Consider the following 7841-nt stretch of genomic DNA (forward strand, 5'->3'; position numbering starts at 1 on the left):
TCCATAGACAGTTACTGTCAAAGGTCATAGAAATATCATATACTAGGTATGTAGATGGTCATAGTTCATAATTCTTCATATCCTTATGAATGGGATTGAAATCCGGGGGAGCCCTATGAATGACAAATGGGTGTTGTTGTAACAAAGATGTCATTTGACTGTTTCTGCATTTAAGTGTAAACTGTTTAGTATCAGATCATTCCTAGGTGAAGATAGCATTGTAATGTCATGTTCCAGCAGGATGCGTTTTTCATTATCTTTTGTCTCATCACAACACATGCTAGATAGCTATCTCTGTTAGTGTATCCGATGTATGCTGTAACGTATCAATCAACATACCATCAGCTTGAATAATGGAAATTCTTTTCCACTTTTTTTATGATTAAGTAAAGGTAATGAAATTATTTTCGCTGACACAATAACGATAATTTGCGATGGTTTCTGCCATTTCAGCAGAGCCTTTGTTTTACAGAAATCATTGAAATGTAACAGGAATGTATGATATGTAGATACAGGTGTTGTGATTATGTAAGCTAACCATACTTATTTGATAAAAAGCAGTAAGCTGTTTTGTATGCTCACTGAAACGTAATGTATATTCTTCCCCTTCGTTCATTACATTATCATACATGAGTAAGCTTGCTGACCTGTCTTGTGACCTACATATCTTGTGGCGTATATAAGAGGGAGGCAATAAACTTCGCCCCACACCACATACATTTCATCTTCCTCACACGTACCTCAAACCTCCACACACACACACACACACAACATGTAACACCTACAATCTGCCATGACAACTCTGATCCACTGTGAACAGTGACAGTTGTGAGCTCCTGGATACAGGAAGATTTCACACACACTCCCATGTAAGTATATTTTTCGTATTTTATTTCTTTTCTTGCATTAGGCTTTTAATCACCACGTGGAATTTCGTTTGTTTCCTGTATGATGTCAAAATATTAATCCGGGAATTTTGTTTAAACTTCCGTCATTTGATATGATCATTTATGGTTTAAGGTTCCATACTAAGATATGGAATTTAAAACTTCCTCGTGTATACAAGATCTGGATTACTCTCTTTGACACATTACTTCCCGTAATTTTCTATTCTATAAGGAAGATTTATTAAATATAAACAGTCAGCGGTATGAAGGTTTGGTCATAATATCTCCATCGGGTTTTAGAAGAACAAGGAAATGAAACTATTCGATATTCAATTTTAATGTAAAGTTTTATTCTGTTAGATGTAAGTATAGACATGTATGTGAAATAGTATGGCGAAACAAGATATTTCATTATTTGCATAACCACGTACTGGTTTAATTTAAAATCACGAAAAGATTGAATGTTTATCGCTACCAAAGCATGTCAGCTGCTTCAGGGCGTGCGATTTATCATCATCTTTCACAGTGACAAATAGAACGAAATTTTAATTGTAAGTAAACAATATTTCAATCGCTACTAGCAATTATCTGTACATAAGTGAACTCGTATTTGTGCTAAGTTATATTGTGTGAAGTTTTATGGATCGCCTTCATCATCATTCATGCGACACGTTCTTTTATTATGTATTTAAAAAAATAAAATCTGTATTTTCAGACATTTTATAAACTTGAAGAATATAGTAGACATACTGAATTCTGATCCAGTTTTTTAAGCATACATGTTAAAACGAATAACTTTAATTTATGACTTTGTGTTATATATTGACGTTACTGCTATTTGTGGTAACACCGTGGGTGGAAGATTCCTATTCTTTCATTTATTTTGTTATTTTTATTCATTATGGTATGAATTTTCGCGATTGACTTTAAAAAGACGTCGCCTGGTTCAAATGATGTTGTCATTTACCGCCAATAAAATTGGTTGAGCTCACGTTGTTTATTTATGACTGATATTTATGTACTTGCAGAGCCTGGGGATGAGGGTACTAACACGAAGAGAAAGGATTGACTGACGAGTAGTCGTTATCAATAACATCTGTTTATAACGATACAACACCTCCTACTTGTTATCGCCAACGTCCATTGGCGGCACAACATGTCTCTCTCGCCAGAATGTCATGTTCAGGGCTTCAATATGAACATCAAGGTTCATACGATGTGGCAGTTGATCAAGAGACATCTGTAGTAGGTTGGTTGTCCCAGACATTCCTACAAGTACAGTGCAACTACAGATGTTTATAATAATTATATTCCCTCAACTACTACTTTTGACTTATGGATTTGTCAGAAGCGGGAATACTTCGCATATCAACTTGCCATTTCAGAACAAGGTAATTGTATTTGATCTGAGAGCATCTTCATCATCAGTATAAAGCAACTGTCTTTTTGTGCCAAAGATGAAATCTTGTTCTACTGAAGGTCGGAGTTTTCCAAGGCACTGCCTTATACATTATACTTGTTAGTATGTTATTATTTATCTCCAGCAATGCACAATGACTGTAGTATGTTTTGGAATATTGTATAAAAGAGTCATTGTAATTGGTTCTGTAGCCATACAAAGAACTGCAATACAGTACAATGTCTTTGGTTGACAGGATAACACTATACAATTGACCATTAGAGCATGGTCGCGTTGTAGTTTAAGTAGGCAGATATGGGTCCTATATGCTTACATGCATAATGAGTATGTTAATTTTAAGTGAAAAACAATAAATTACCCATATACGTCATCGTAGTAACAATATAAGAGTAGGATGTGTATATATTTACTAAATTTCCGACATGTATGGCACTTGTGATTTACAAAACACATATTTTAGTTGAAAACACAAGCCAGAACTTAATAGGTGAACGTGATTATACTACAGAATAGCTTACCATTTGTATAGAGAACGGTGTTTCGACATGCATTTTAAATGTTTTCATTTATATCTCTGGTACTAATCCAATGCCCATGCTAATTGATGGTGAACTCTCAGTTTCAGTAAATACCTTTGGAGAAAGACGACATGCCAGAGAGACGAGACAATGATAAAGCATTTCGTTTAAGATACATCAGGATAAGATGACACATCAAAAGGACCTCAGAACGAATCGACAGGACAGATGTCTGGAAGGATACGACACGCCATATTCGAGACATTATAAGGCGTTCCGCCATATTAGAAATGACGTTAGAATCAAACAAAATACGCCATATTTAAAACGACGTCCAAATGATGCTGCAAGCCTGGAAAGTGGAAGGTCAATAGAGCAAACTCATTCTTCCTATAGTAACATAACAAAGACACTTTTTTAAAGGAAAATAACACATTGAAATAGACATTACCTTTTATGGAAAATAACACATTGAAATAGACACTACTTTTAATGGATAATAACACATTGAAATATACACTACTTTATGGAAAATAACACATTGAAATATACACTACTTTATGGAAAATAACACATTGAAATAGACACTACTTTTAATGGAAAATAATACATTGAAATAGACACTACTTTTAATGGATAGTAACATTGAAACAAACACAATTTTAATGGATGATAACACATTGAAATAGACATTACTTTTCATGGATGAAAACACATTGAAAAAGACACTACTTTTAATCACTAAGCATGCCTGGTTGCACTTATCTGTTTTTGCCTGCATGGGTCTATGTTGATTTTGTCTAGTTGTAGAAGTAGTAGTAGTATTAGCAGTAGCAGATGTAGAAGTAGTAGTAGCAATATGAGCAGTAGTAGTAAAGTAGATGTAGAAGTAGCAGTAGCAATATTAGCAGTAGTAGAAGAGTAGATGTTGAAGTAGCAATATTAGCAGCAGTAGTAGAGTAGATGTAGAAGTAGTAGTAGCAATATTAGCAGTAGTAGTAGAGTAGATGTAGAAGTAGTAGTAGCAATATTAGCAGTAGTAGTAGAGTAGATGTTGAAGTAGCAATATTAGCAGTAGTAGTAGAGTAGATGTAGAAGTAGTATAGTAGCTATATTAGCAGTAGTAGTAGAGTAGATGTAGAAGTAGTAGTAGCTATATTAGCAGTAGTAGCAGAGTAGATGTAGAAGTAGTAGTAGCTATATTAGCAGTAGTAGTAGAGTAGATGTAGAAGTAGTAGTAGCTATATTAGCAGTAGTAGTAGAGTAGATGTAGAAGTAGTAGTAGCTATATTAGCAGTAGTAGTAGAGTAGAGTAAAGTAGTAGTAGCATATTAGCAGAGTAGTAGTAGTAATAGTAGTAGTAGTAGTAGTAGTAGCTATATTAGCAGTAGTAGTAGAGTAGATGTAGAAGTAGTAGTAGCTATATTAGCAGTAGTAGTAGATTAGATGTTGAGTAGTAGTAGCTATATTAGCAGTAGTAGTAGAGTAGATGTAGAAGTAGTAGTAGCTATATTAGCAGTAGTAGTAGAGTAGATGTTGAAGTAGCAATATTAGCAGTAGTAGTAGAGTAGATGTAGAAGTAGTAGTAGCAATATTAGCAGTAGTAGTAGAGTAGATGTAGAAGTAGTAGTAGCAATATTAGCAGTAGTAGTAGAGTAGATGTAGAAGTAGTAGTAGCAATATTAGCAGTAGTAGTAGAGTAGATGTAGAAGTAGTAGTAGCTATATTAGCAGTAGTAGTAGAGTAGATGTAGAAGTAGTAGTAGCTATATTAGCAGTAGTAGTAGAGTAGAGTAGATGTTGAAGTAGCAATATTAGCAGTAGTAGTAGTAGTAGATGTAGAAGTAGTAGTAGCAATATGAGCAGTAGTAGTAGAGTAGATGTAGAAGTAGTAGTAGCTATATTAGCAGTAGTAGTAGAGTAGATGTAGAAGTAGTAGTAGCTATATTAGCAGTAGTAGTAGAGTAGAGTAGAGTAGAAGTAGTAGTAACAATATTAGATAGTAGTAGCAATATTAGCAGTAGTAGTAGAGTAGATGTAGAAGTAGTAGTAGCTATATTAGCAGTAGTAGTAGAGTAGATGTAGAAGTAGTAGTAACAATATTAGCAGTAGTAGTAGAGTAGATGTAGAAGTAGTAGTAGCTATATTAGCAGTAGTAGTACCAAATCGTATGATTAAGTAGGTAGAGACGTAGTTTTAGAGCGTTTGTTGTGGTGGGATTTGTCTTATTAGTACAACAGTAGAAGTAGTAGTAGAAATAGTCGAAGTAGTAGAATAGTGTTAATTGTAATAGCAGTAGTAGTAGTAATAGAATTTATGGCAGATTTTTTGTCTGCTTTTATATACAGTGTATTCAAGGATTTGCATGGTTTGGTGTAGTATCGCTGTAGCTTCCATTAATATAGTATTAAAAGTAGTGTTTATTTCAATTCAGTTTAAGAAATACACCCATGTATACTTACACACCTACAATTCATACAACTATTTCACACATACAATACATTCACCTATGATTAATTTGAATGCATGTTTATCTTCTTGATTCCCGCAACACTATAAAATACCTCGCGGAAATCAAGTTATGTGCATCAATTATACAATTCTATATTTCAACCTCAGGGAGATGTCAAGTTTTATATTTTTGAAAATTTAAGTTAATATCATAGATATACAATATGATACCATCAGAGAAATAGAAACTTCTTTTATAAATCTTCATCCGAAATATAAAAGAAAGTTTACTGTTCCGACTAGGAAAGTACAATGTGTAACCCATAATACATAATTTTGATTAAAGGCGATGATTTGATCTTTTTGACATCAATATTTAATGAAGTAATGTATTTATTCCAAATAAGTACAAAATCAGATTCCCTAACAGTATTTTATATTGAATACCTAGTATTTATGCTAGTAATGATCCCAGTGGGTATTTAGCATGAAATACTCTTTGGGAATCTGATTTTGTGCTTATTTGGAAGTATTTATACCTCATATTGAGGTATTCCGCATTTTTAACATATCACTATGACTACTGTAAACAAACTTCTGCTCTCTATTGATTTTCGCGAATTTCGTGATAAAAGTAAATTCGTAAACGTTTATCTCCGCGAATTGATATTACTGGATAAAAAAAAAAAAAAATAAAAAAAAAAAAAAAAAAAAAACAATCAGCAAAAATAAATCTTTCCGAACTTATCTTGAAATGGAAATCGAGAAATGTTCGCTAAAGACAGTTGGTTTACAGTGAATGTTTTAATGGTTTTTGAATCAATATTGCGTGCGTTTGAATTAAAACAGTTGTTTAGAAGTAATAAGTAGAGTGTGTGACGTAGAATAGTTTACTATCAAAACTTAATACAATTTACTAACAATACATTTTTGACGTGTTTAACTATCCACAGCACTGTATTGACAAAACGGTGACTATTGGAGCCTGGGCCTATACTTACAATACTTGCAATGTATTAGTTTTAGCTTAGTAGTTAGTTTTAGTTTAGTAGTATTGTAGTTTTAGTTAGTAGTAGTTAGTTTTAGTTTAGTAGTAGTTGTAGTTTTAGTTAGTAGTAGTAGTTTTAGTTTAGTGTAGTAGTAGTTTTAGTTTAGTAGTAATTTTAGTAGTAGTAGTAGTAGTAGTTTTAGTTTAGTAGTATTTTAGTAGTAGTAGTAGTAGTTTTAGTTAGTAGTAGTAGTAGTTTTAGTTTAGTAGTAGTTTTAGTATAGTAGTAGTAGTAGTAGTTTTAGTAGTAGTAGTAGTAGTAGTTTTAGTATAGTAGTAGTAGTAGTTTTAGTTTAGTAGTAGTTGTAGTTTTAGTGTGATAGTTTAGTAGTTTAGTTCACTTTACAATTGGGCAGTACAGCGAGTATGTGCTGTATTTTGTATACACGGTGACACATTGTAAATGCAGACAATCTACCGAGAAATGTTATCAATTGATTTAAAAACTTTGTTGTTAAGGGAAAGATAACACTTTATAGCCTATGGTCACATTGGTCCAGTGTGTATGCACCCAGTTGTACAGTGTACTTTATGTGAGTGATGTATGCGTTTTTATATTTATTATACTCGTCACGAGGCGATGTTCTATTGAACTCTAGCCTAAGACAATTCCACAAGGTTATTATTGGTGATGGTTTTAGTGACTATGATACTGGTTATATTTGCGGCTAAGCGCGATGTAAAACGTTTCGGCAAACATAACCATTAACATAGTATGTGTGCTTTTATATTTATTATCTATTTATTAAGCGGTAGTTCTAGTCAATAGTTATTTACCTATGTTAATATGCTCAATTAGTTGTTTTTAATATCTAATATATTTGCTTCTGTAGTTTTTTCATTGTTCTGTTAATTGTAAATCATTGATTTTAGTGTATAGTATCGTAAATTACTCTTGGTCAGTCACCAATCACACCTGGATTTTGTATTTGGAGAAAAGGAAAATTAAGTTGAAATAATTGTTCTTCAAAGCTGAATTATTATTTAAATGAACTTTACCTTGTAAATTGTTTTCTTTATTTTCTTTATATTTTTGTCTTACTTTTATTGTTTTGTTTTTCTATCCAAAAATACACATTGTTTTCCCAACTTCCATTGGTTTAATTCCTTGATCAAAAAATGTATATCGCATTTCCACTACATAACATGAAAAGAATATAAACAAGCAGATGTGATCTGATCTTGGTGCTCTGGATGTAAATTAAGCCCGTTCCCACGTCAGCAGTTATCACTGTTCACATGCCAGAGGAGTTAACGACCAAAGCCATTTGTCAATTAAAGCAGTTACATTTAGTTACCGTAGCTATATATATATGTTGATTTATAGTTCGTAGACCTAATTATGTGTAATGTGTTAAGTATTTACATATCCAAGCTAGTTAGGTGTCATATGTTTAAAATACATATCCAAGTTAGACTATTTAATTATGTTGGTTATTGCTTAGTAGAACAAATAAAAAGCTTTAGGGTCTCTCGTTTTGTTTGTTATATGTCCTATTTGTAAGCTAAGATAGTGCA

At 32.6% G+C, this 7841-nt stretch overlaps 1 long non-coding RNA gene across 1 annotated transcript; it reads left to right on the forward strand.

Moving 5' to 3' along the window:
• Nucleotides 1-682: 682 nt before the first annotated feature.
• Nucleotides 683-4135, forward strand: LOC138304668 (uncharacterized). The gene is made up of 3 exons (XR_011205617.1): nt 683-869; nt 1916-2278; nt 2927-4135. It is a non-coding gene; the product is annotated as an uncharacterized lncRNA (long non-coding RNA).
• The last annotated feature ends 3706 nt before the right edge of the window (nt 4136-7841 follow it).

Source organism: Argopecten irradians, chromosome 12, assembly GCF_041381155.1.
Source record: "Argopecten irradians isolate NY chromosome 12, Ai_NY, whole genome shotgun sequence".
Lineage (NCBI taxonomy): Eukaryota > Metazoa > Mollusca > Bivalvia > Pectinida > Pectinidae > Argopecten > Argopecten irradians.